Source organism: Capsicum annuum, chromosome 1 (assembly GCF_002878395.1).
Source record: "Capsicum annuum cultivar UCD-10X-F1 chromosome 1, UCD10Xv1.1, whole genome shotgun sequence".
In the NCBI taxonomy this organism is placed as follows: Eukaryota; Viridiplantae; Streptophyta; class Magnoliopsida; order Solanales; family Solanaceae; genus Capsicum; species Capsicum annuum.
The window spans coordinates 189374671-189386667 of NC_061111.1; the positions used below are offsets into that span (position 1 = coordinate 189374671).

Consider the following 11997-nt stretch of genomic DNA (forward strand, 5'->3'; position numbering starts at 1 on the left):
GGGAGGGGGGTGGGGCGGGCCGGCAAGCCCATGAGGACCCCAACTTATATTTGAAGAATTTAATTGAAGTATGTGCACCCTTTTATATTGCACACATAACCTAAGAGTCCATCTAGTTGTTCCTCTTTCTATTCTTTATAATGGGAGAGGTGGTATTGTGGCTTTGCTCTCTCCCATCCGGGTCAAGTACTTTATGGGATAAACTTACCATTGCCTTTCTTGACCAACATTTCCCACCACCCAAGATTCTATAATTGCATTATAAAATCATTAACTTTTAGTAATTGAATGGTGAACCCTCATACGAGGTGTGTGAAAGCTTCAATGAAAAACTCATGCAATGTCCCAACCATGAGGTCCTGGAGAAGATAATTCTCCAAATCTTCTATTTAGATCTTGATTCGCTCAATAAAACCGTGGTAGATAATGAGGCGGGGGGATCTCTTGTGAAGTTGACTTATTATGTGGCTACAACCTTGCTTGAGTAAGTGACCAAGCAAAATTAGGGGTGTCATACCCAAGATTCCAAGGTACAAAAAGTCTCCCCTAATACCTCCTTTGTTGATAAAGAGCAAAAAAAGAGAGATGAAGAGAGGGCGAAAGGCATGGCAAAAATGATGATGCAATTAGATAGTTTAACTAAGAATATGATGGGTGCACCCACAAAAGCGGTGAATGCTCTATCATCCAAGGCCTATGATATGAAAAGGACAAGAGGCTTGATGAAGACATTTGGTAATTGGTTAGCTATTCGAGGGGTTCCTGCCCTGCCTATCAAAGGCAAGATGGGTATCAAGGCTGGATGGATTATTATTGTGACCATGATTGGAAGGATAAATACTGAGAGTATGACCTTTATGTTTCCCCTCATGACCGGTTAAAGAGCATAGAAACAAACCCCGTCGACCCTAACAAATACAAAATTAAAGATGTCTTGGCAATAATTTTGTTAAAAGTGGACGGAATGGATAAGATGGTCCATGTATTGAAAGCCAATTTTCATAAATCAACTAAATAGTTGTGTCACACTTCGCTTCTATTAAGCAATTGGAAATGCAAATAGGTCAAATCTTCTCTCAACTAAATGTTAGATCAGAGGGGGGCTTTCGTAGTAACACTATTGTGAACGCAAAAAATGATGCTCAAGTTTTAGCAATATTCACTAGGCGTGGAAAGACCCTCGGGGATCATTTGAGGGAAGTTGAGGGAGAAAGCATGGGTGCAAAAGATCCCAGCATTGAGCGTATGAATATGAAGAAAAAGGCTGTGGTTGAGCCAAAAGAAGAAGCTCTGAAGTCTTAAGAAGAAGGGGATAAAAAAATAATGGGTGGAAACCGATGAAGAGGCGGCTGAGAATGATAAGCCACAAAGTGATGTATTTCCCACCATTTAAATCGCTCCTCCATTTCCCTAAAGGTTTAACATAAAAGAGACGAAAGACAAGCTCAAGAAATTCGTGGCTAAGCTTAGTAACCTCTATCAATATCCCGTTACTCGAGGCTATCCAAGAGATTTTAGGGTATGCTAAGATTATGAAGAAATTAATATTGAAGAAGAAGTTTATTAAAGGTTACACCATTGAAGTCACCCATAGGTGTGGTGCTATCTTGAATAGTGTAGTAGCGAAATAAAAGGAAGATTCCAGGGCCTTTACAATTTTATGCACCATCGAGATGCATAAGTTTGAAAACTTTATGTGACCTTGGTGCGAGTATTAATCTCATGCCCTTTGTAATTTATCTTTGGCTTGGCTTGATTACCCCTACTCCAACATCGATGAGGGTTTTGATGGAGGACTGGTCTATCAAGAATTCGATTGGTATTTTGTTTGACATGTTAGTAAAAGTAGATGGATTCATTCTTTTGGTGGATTTTATGGTGATAGATTGTGAAATAGACCAAGAGGTGACTATTATCATTGTTGAACTTTCGTTTCAGCCGATAGAGCCGTTGTCGATTTGGAACTTAGTAAAATAAAGTTTAGAGTTCATAGTGGTAAAGTTTTCTTCTAATTATGCAAAATAAAGAAACAACCCATAAAGCTTCAAGTGGTATCGGTTATCAATGTTTAAGATGAGGAAGTGAATGATGTTTCAAGTGGTATCGGTTATCAATGTTTAAGATGAGAAAGTGAATGATTGGTACCTTGAAGATCTAAGAGGATCTAACTTGAAAAAGATAGAAGGCGTCGTGCCACGACGATAACTAAGGCGCTATGTGGGAGACAACCTACAAATGCCATAAAATTGGCTCGTATCCTTTGGTAGTGTAGATTTTAAATTTTGTCATTGATTAATCTATACATTTGTGGCACTATGGAATATGTTGAGTAAGTTTGTGAACGGGAAACTGTGACAATTTAAGTATTGAATAAAATAGGGAAATATAGTGGATCAGATTTTTACCTTAGATACTGCGATTGCGGGCCTCATGCCTCCGCGATCATGGACACCTATTTGTTTATGATTGTAGATCTCGGACTGTGATCACAGTTAAATCATTCTATATGACCATCCGAATGCCCCATTTCCCTCACCCCCTTCTAATTTTTTCTCTCAAATTGTACCCATTCCGAGCCATATTTTAAGCATTCCAAAAGCATTGTAGCATCTATCTTGCATCATTACTCTGGTAAGTTCTTTGATTTCTTGTTGTAGTTATTGGAAACATACCATAGAATCCATGATATAAGGAAGGCCTAAAACTATGATTTTCATTGTTAAATACTTGTTCAATTATACTTGTGTGGTGCTTAGCTGCTAGAATTAGTGTTCACATATGTGGGGAATTTTGGAGTAGCCAAATTGTGCTTGAAATTTAGTAAAATGTAGGGTGCATACCAAGTGCTCGATCAAATGCCCAAATGAGTCCATAACTAGCTGTTTTCGCTTTTTAGGGGCATAATCGGGTACTTCGAAACTATGTTCAATATTCTTCATGATTAATTGCTATTTAGGAACACAATTTGGCCCCAAAATTGGGATCTTGGACTGTTGAAAATTTTGGCTCGAAATGGCCTTAGATACCAAAATTGCGATCATCGAGTTCGCGATCGCGGTATTGCGATCGCGGCTCAGTGGCCTGCGATCGCTATATCTAAGGCTAAATTCCAGCCTTGGACAAAAATTCTACACTTCAAATTCTTGTCCAAACACCACCAAGTAACCATCCCATGATCTTTAGGGTACAACATAGCATAGTTTGTGCATGAAAAATATTGATGATGAATGTTGATATGTCCTTATTCTTTTCAGGTTTACATCATTGGCGACTAAGATCAAGTTCGTTTCATGGCCCCCAAGTGCTACATTCTGTACTATGGTGATCTTCTGTGAACAAAGCTACTTTCAGAGAGGTGAATATGCTAGGAGAAAATATAGGAAAAGCTTTCGACATTTCATGACAAACTCATGGCCACTGGATTGTAGTGCTTCACCCCAGATCCTTGCAAGGCAAATGAGCAGTGGGTACAAGAATTCTATGCTAATCTTAGCATAATATCTTTCTTAGACCCGATCACTTGGGTCATCAGGATCTGGGGAAGGAGGTGAACTTTAGGGTGAAGCAAATTAATGACATATACGGGCTCCCAGATGTAAACATGGATGAATTTGAAGCAAAACGGTATGAGCCAAGAAGTTGGATGGCAGAGAAGCTATGTTCGGGTAAGAAGGACCCTTGGGTGGCTACCAAATGTAATATATCTAGGAATGACTTCACTGCCGAGGCTTAAATTTAGTTGACTATCATTTTTAGCCGGGTCTACCCTTGCACCCACATGAGAGCAAATATAGATTTGCAGGCCAGGATGGTTGCTTGCATATTACTTGACATTTCTTTGAATGTTGGTCAGCTTGTATTATTAGAGATGAAGTTTTCAAGAATCATGGTGGTACGCATCTCTCTTTACCCTATTTGATTACAGAGTTGTGTAGGTGAGTAGGTGTTGAGCAGTACCCCAGAGATACTTGGGTGCACCCTGGCACCCCTATCTACCCTCTTAAAATTTAGGGTGAGATGCACTTGGCAAGAGCAAGAAGAGGAATATTGACTAGGGTAAGTTGACTTTTTAGGAGACAGAGTCTTGTAGGCCATCTACAGCTAGGCCTCTTAAGGATATTGATGTTGACTTGAGGTCCATTAGGGAGCTTGTGTCAGGATTGCTTCAGGTCATGGAGAGCCCTCTGCCACCAACCATTCATATGTGGCCCAATCTAATTATGAGAGGTACTTGGAGGATTAGTGAATGCATGGAGCCACCATTTCTAGGCTTGAGAGGGCCTACTCATCATTAGATGAGTCTCACAGAGTGCTTTGGGAGTCGCATGAAAAGATAATGAAAAGGGAGAAGAAGAAGGACAAATTTATTAGCAAGATGTGGAAGGAGGTGAAGGGCCTTTGGAAAGTCCTAAAACCCGAAGATAGACTTTCTTTATCCTGAGTTGAGAGTGATAGTGAGTCCCCAATGAAGTGGTCCGGGTCTGATAATGCAAATTCCAAGGGCGAGAGCAGCTCTTGATGCGGTTTCAGGGAGTACCCTTATCTCTCTTTATGCTTTATTATTTATGCAGTGAGGATACTGCAAGTTCTTAGTTGGGGGTTTCGTCTTTTTATTCATTTTATTTGGGCATGTATTATTTAGATATTTTTGGATGTTTTGATGACATTTTGGATGATTTTTATTTTTGTTTGTTGGGTTACATTTTCATGGATTAGTCGTTTTGTTTCATTTCAAGATTTTTACTTTATCTTTATTTTGCTTATGGTGATATCAAATGAGCCTTTCCCTATGATAAATTGAGTGACTGCATTCTTAAGGGAAAATTTTTGTGATTGGGTTTTAAGCTATGGATGCAGGGAAAGCTTGAGTACCCATAGCATTAGAGCTATAAATTTAGGGAAAGTCTGAGCACCCATAGTATTTTGGATTTGGGATTACACTTATACCTATGGAGAAGCTAAGTAGCCATATATTTTCTCGTATGAAAGCCTAAATGTGAGAAGTCATCTTGGTTTGGTGCCATAAATAACAAATTGTGCATGGTGCATATGCGAAGAAAATACCCCTCTTCATCCAAATTTGTTTTTTGTAACAATACTTTACCTTTTTTTGTGACTCTAAAGTTTTGGCTTATAGAAATTGGTAGCTATTCTAATTTTTCTCTGGTCGAAAGGATAATTAATCGCTTTTGAGGAGTTTACATACCGTGTGTGGTGAGCATATTTGTCCAAATCTTATGCATACTTGTACCATCTAGAACTTGCTCCGTTAGACTCTCAAGGCTAATTTTGAGTATGCTTGGTAGGTGAAATGATCCTAGGCCATCTTTGTGAACATAGGAACCCACTTTAAGCCTATATAGCCTACCCATGCATATAATAGTGCCCTTAGTTACCCAATTCTAGCCTTCAAGCCTTTCTTTAGCAACCACATTACAAGACTTGAACCATTCAAAGTTTTTCACTCTCTTGAACCCTACTTTCCTTGAACATAAAAAAATTAAAATTGAGGCTAAATACCTAAGTTGGGGGTGGTAAGTATGGAAGAGATGACCTTGGGCCAAGGTAGTGTAAGTAGATGCCTATGAGATAAGCAATGAATAGTGAAAAAGAAAGGAATAATGAAAAGAAGAATGAGGCTTACAATTGGTGAGAAAAAAAGATGTGGATTTGAGCTTAAAAAGATCAAAAAGAGAAGTGCAGTCGGAAAACCTGGAGCAGAATTTGGTCTCAGTTACCATGATATTGGTCTGAGGGCCATGATCACGGTCAGTCAAGATTGGTCAAAGGTCCATGATCTCGGTTTTCTTAGTGTATTCATGGAAGCTACGATAGCGGACAAGCTTCAGCGATCACGACTAGACAGGTTTTATGCTCAGGGGCAGTTCTATCATTTTGCCCAACCGACCCCAAATCCCTTATAATGCTAAAACCCTTTCCCATTTGGGGTCTTACACTTTGAACAATAAAAGTTTTGAGAATTTGTAACCCTACTAATTGGGGAAACTTTTGTATTTGAATTTTCCAATTTGGAGTTGGTAATATTGAAGTTAAATTGAAGAAACTTCTAATTTTCCATTGCCATGGATGCTTTGAATGAACCTTTTGGTATATTTCTTCTCCTTAACTCCATGAGTATCTAAACTTTGGGGATTATGTTGAACTAAGGCACAATTATGTGTGGGTTGTGATGTATTTGTGTAGATTCTAGTTTATTGATGATGAGTTTCACTATTGCTTGTTTGAATTAGTTGGCGTTTATGGGTGAAAATCCCAAATGCCCAAGATGGATTTGTGGGTGAAAGCTCCAAGTTCTTGAAAGCTCACATCATCCTTGAAAGAGAGATGCGGATGAACTTTTGGAACCCATATCACCCTTGAAAGTGGGATATTAGTGACAAAGAAATAGTGGACAATAATGGATGTAGTTTGCTATCTTTTTGCTATTGTAGAAATAAGAGTGAGTAGGGAGTTGGCTATATCTTGGGAATCTTCCTAGAAATGGGGATGCCCAATTGAAGTAGTAGGTGATTTTAATTGACACACTCGTTAGGTACTCAAAAGGGTCAATGGGTGATATTCTTGAGGTTTTGTGGACAGGCTAGCTTCAAGGACCCTCAACCTAGCCTACCATATCATTAATGACTAGAATTTTCATCAAATCATCATGCACCATGCATAATTTGCCTTAAGTAGACATTATTCCAAGATCCTTCTCATATTGAATTTTTAATGACATTTGTGCCCTTTAGTTTGTTAACTTGAATATACATTGGTCAATCCTTATTCCAAATTAATCCTTAATTTCAAATAATGAATTTTACTTTGTTAACATTACAGGTATCTTTTTAGTAATTATTAACACCCATAGGACTAGAAATCTAATTTTGCTCCTCATGGATTTGACCTCAACATAAGTTGAGCTATTGACAATGACCGTCTTATATCAATTTAAATGTTATAGGTGAGCATTATCATCCACCAAGACTTGAATCAATATTCTAGAGCTGTTGGAACAATCAGAATTGACATATGAGGTCGTTTGACTAAAGTTTTTTCCCATTAGCCAAATTGAACTAGCAACTTCAAAATAGAAAATTGGCTTTAAAAACTAAATGGCCTACCCACTAACTGAACTATTAATTGTAGAAAGTCATAAATGTTTTGTGGAAGCTTTAGGAAAGCTACAAACAACAAAAATGAGTATAAATACAAAAAATGACCTAGAGGGTCATTAGAAATATATTCCCTAGTTCACTCATGGAACTGTTAACTGACCTGGACCTCATACATACACGCTATAGGTATCATAGCCACCCTTTAGACATGACCTGTAGGGGATAAATTTTGTCTATGTACCTAAACCCAGACAAAAGTGTTTGCGAACCTTATTCCACCAATAAGCCATGAGAATGTTCCAAATACAAAAACATTCTACATTTAACAATAAGGTAGGTCAAAATCATACAACAAGATAACTTCATTTGCATTGACCACACCAAACAACATGCACTAACATGAAATACTAATAAGTAGTTAACATGAACATAAAAGTACAAATTGGATTAAACTACACTACTATCACCTACCTCAATCCAAGCTTATACATCTCAACTAAGCTTGAGCCTTGCATTTTCATGCAATTTTTGTTTGATATTGGTCTAGAAATACATAAAAACACATAATTAATGAAATAGATTACCATGTTGAGGATTATAACTCATACCCAACCCCTAAGGTCAAGTTCATGATCATTCCCTCTCATGTTCTAGTTTTTTTTTTTTACCATTATTCACCGAAAACTACCAATTTCATGGATAAATTAGTGAATTAATGACATGCAAGGATAATGTAATGATTATTAATCTAAACCCATTGATTTTATACTTAAATTACTCCCTTGCACCAGAACATCAACTAAAATTAGCCTTTAACCCTCCTTAAATTACGTAAACTAGTAATTATTATTAATTTACTAGTTAATAAGGATACAATCCTTAACTTAATAAATCAAAACTAGAGTGTAACACCCTCCAAATTTTGAGCATTTTATGTTTGGCCCTCCCGTGTTCAAAATGGTAATTTTTGACTTCAATTCTATTAGGCATCTGAATACGGTGTCCCAGGAGAGTTTTAGAATTTTTTAGATGGGATTCCGGGTGAATTTGAACCACAGAGGTAGTGAGCCTATGTGATATCACCATGTCATAGAGGATACACTAGGCGATAGGCAACGTGTAATAGAGGATAATCTCTACATTTAGAAGTGTGGCACGGAGGTTAGCCTGCGATAAGGTTCGTGCTATGCTGCTATGTAAAATCCATGAAGTTCTTGCTTAGTTTACTTGGGAAGAGGGGTATTAATGACCTTTCACATAAGTACAACCCTCAAGTATTAAATAGCCTAATCTTTTTAGTTTTAAGAGATTAAAAATTCTCAATTCCACTCTCAAACTCAAAACCCTAAGAGAGCCTAAGGATTTCATCGTATGTTCATCTTTTGTGTTTCAAGCTTTGAATTTCATTCAAATTCTCATGTGTCTAAGGCATGTAACTCTCTCCCTATACTTGTAAATTCAGCATCATACTAGGGAGAGAGCTGGTCCCATATAGTCCGTGGGTGCCTTAATTATGATGATTATGCTACACAATTAAGGTTAAAGTTTTAAATGTTTACGTTAAGCCATGTTACCTTTACCAGCATGTGATATATATATATATATATATGTATGTATTGCATATGACATTACGAACTGGTTTTAATGGTTTCTGTATTATAGATTATGGCATTATTATCCTTTATCCCTGAGTTACATGCTAATGCTCTAACGGCTAACTATCTTTAGACTCTATATTCCCACGCGATGCAGGAATTAGCCATACTTCCACTCCTCCTATGCAGTGACTAGGTGATCAGGGATTAGCTTGTGAGTCAGACTTAAGTGGTGAATTTCCATCCTTTGAAAGACCCCATTTCTTACATTGGGTTTCATTATGTTTCAACTCTTTCTTTTGGAGTTGTTTTTGGTAATGGTCAGGGGCATGTCCCAACCAAACTATTTTTGGGTTTGTTAGAGGCTTTTTTGGATATTATTGTGGATATAGGATTAGTTGTTGAATTCTTAGACTTTCTTTGAGCCATATTTATCTATCCTATTTTATGTTTGGAATTATGCTATTATATTATATTGTGTTTTAGTTGACTGGGTAAAGGAGGTAGTCTCCGGTCCTTAGTGGACTTGAGATACCCGTCACGGCCAGGCCCTAGTTTGGGTCGTGATAAAATTTGTATCAGAGCACTAGGTTCAGGGTCATTTGGATATCCACAAAGCCATGTCAAGTAGAGTCTCTTTTATGTATGTATAGCATACCACATATATAAGGGAGAGGCTACGAGAATTTTAGGAATGTTTCCATTTATTGTTGTCTTATTTTTGGGCTAAAAATTCCAAGGTCTTGAATTCCTCTAACTCCAATTTATGCTTCTTTCAGATCATGTCTCCCCGATGATTTGAAGCTTGTGAAAACATATCTGTCCTACCTGAGGACAATTTGGGCGGATCTCATCCAACTTATAGGGTATAGACTCGATAAGGTTCACTGCTTCTGATTGTTCCTATAAAGTTTCACCTTTCTTTACTGATCCGTCTCCAGTTGGTTACCTCTGTGAGATATTATTAATGCTGAGTTTCATCAATCTATTCATATATTGACCTAGTTGGTGACTGATAATGCTCAACTTACACATCAAATTAAGTGCAAGGTTGTAATTGTCAATATAATAACCCAACAAGAGTCGGGGTCGAATCCACGAGGAATAATGTGAGTGGCAATTGAGTAAATTCAAAAAGATAGTTGCTCGCTAATTTCAATCCTATGGTATATGATGGTTTGGGGGGTTCAATGTTTTCGAAAGAGAAGGTAGTTCTTGGGCTTCTAAAGGACTAATTCAAGACTAAGAATAATTAGAGTGTAAACAATTAAGCATGGATCTTGGGATTATGCTATCCTAAGGGAAATTTATGCATGGGAACGTGATAATTCGCTGCAAAATCTAATTGTAATGATGTGGTAGGCTAGGTTGAAAGCCCTTGAGGATAGTTTGTTAGCAAAATCTCAACAATATCACTCATTGACCCTTTTGAGTGTGTCAATTAAAGCCACCCAATACCTCAATTAGGTATCCCTATTTCTAGGATGATACTCATGGTATAGTCAACCTCATAATCACCCTTATGTCTAAGATAGTGAGAATTAGCAAACTATGCCCATAAATTGTCTACTATTGCCTTGGTTCCCACGTCCCCTTTTCAAGGATGTTGTGTGTTCCAAAAGTTCACCCAAACCCCTCTTTCAGGGATAGTTTGAGCTTTCAGGAGCTTGGGATTTTCACCCATTAAACCCATTTTGGTATTTAGAGCCTTCACCCACAAATCCCAACTAATTCAAAAAAGCAATAGTTGAACCCATCATCAACCAACTAGAATCTACACAAATACATCATAACCCACTTATAAATGCACCCTAATTAAGCATAACCCCAAGAGGTAGATCTAGCATATCATAAGGATAATGAAAACAAATATACCAAGATATCCATCAAAGTTATTCATAAGAAAAATAAAGAGAGGACAAACCACACTTTAGACTCAGATGAATCCTCAATAGACAAAGCCAATTCTACACTTTAGAGCTCCCCTAATTTAAACTTGTCTCAAATTAGTATGAATTTAAGCTCCAAGTAGTTACAAAACCGTAAACTAAGCATAAGAGGTAGGATTTTTAGAATGATGATGATCCCTACAATGAATGGGTATTGAACTTTAAATGGGATTTGGTGTCGGCTGGCCAAATGGCCTTTTGGTCCCTGGATCATTTTCCGCTCCCACGTGATCGCAGAGACTTGGTCATGATTTCATTTACTGCGATCATGGAGGACTTATCATAATCTCCATTTGTTGACTATCTTGACTGATTCCGATGGCGTCCATCATCTCGCGATCGCGTTAACGGAGGGCCAGATCCTTCTCCCCTTTTCAGCTTGTCCAGCTCTTGCACTTCTATTCCCTTTTTGATCCCTTTTAGTTCAAAGTTGCTTCTTTTATTCTCAGCACTTGTACACTTGCAAAATATGGGAATTAGTGCATTTAACCACAAATATATCTCACTTTGAATTTTAAATTATAGTAGTGTGCATGAATGTTGAGTACAAATGAGTGGTGAATTCACCACTCATCAACACCCCTAACTTAAAACTTTGCTTGTCCTCAAGTAACACTATCTTTTACCATGAGACAATGCACTTTCATGCCTAAATTAGATGAACCAAATGATCATGATGAATTCAAATTGATTACTACCACAAATAGCTCTTCCAACATGGGCAAGACTATTTTCACAACACTCCCTAACATAGCACATAATTTTCAAGGATACAAAAGACTTTAAAGAGCAATCATGCAACAATCACTAATACTCTAAAATTGACTTCTTTTTGACCCCAACTACATTATACTCATTTTCCCCTCATTTTTCAGTAGATGAAAAAATTACCTATCTCGACTTATTTACATGCCTCCTCACAAGAAAGAAAATTTCACACACCAAGTCATCAATTATGCGACAAGGAATTTAAGTGTAGAACACTTTCTCTCTCCGAAGAACTCTCAATTCCAACAAGTACCATGCCATAGGCTTGACCCTATTTTCAATCACCACTAAAATGAAAATACTAGGTTGGAAATCATAAAGGGCTTTTTGTGCTTGTAACGTAGGTTTGGGGTAGGGTAGGATATCTTTTAGGAACAACATGGATAAACCCTCCTTGAACATTTACATCACACTATTCCATCCAACTTTTGGTCATAGGTCACTTCTTTTGTTTTCACTCTTTACACATGTGCCTACTTTTACTACCTTGATTCACCCATCTTTTGGAAAGTATCTCCTTTTCACCTCTTTTCCTTGTAAATTTCATGCTTTTCTTTTCTTTCTTGG

General features: G+C 37.5%; 1 non-coding gene across 1 annotated transcript; it reads right to left on the reverse strand.

Moving 5' to 3' along the window:
• Window positions 1–252: 252 nt before the first annotated feature.
• On the reverse strand, window positions 253–358 carry LOC124892322. Its single transcript, XR_007050189.1, has one exon. It is a non-coding gene; the product is annotated as a small nucleolar RNA R71 (small nucleolar RNA).
• Window positions 359–11997: the final 11639 nt, after the last annotated feature.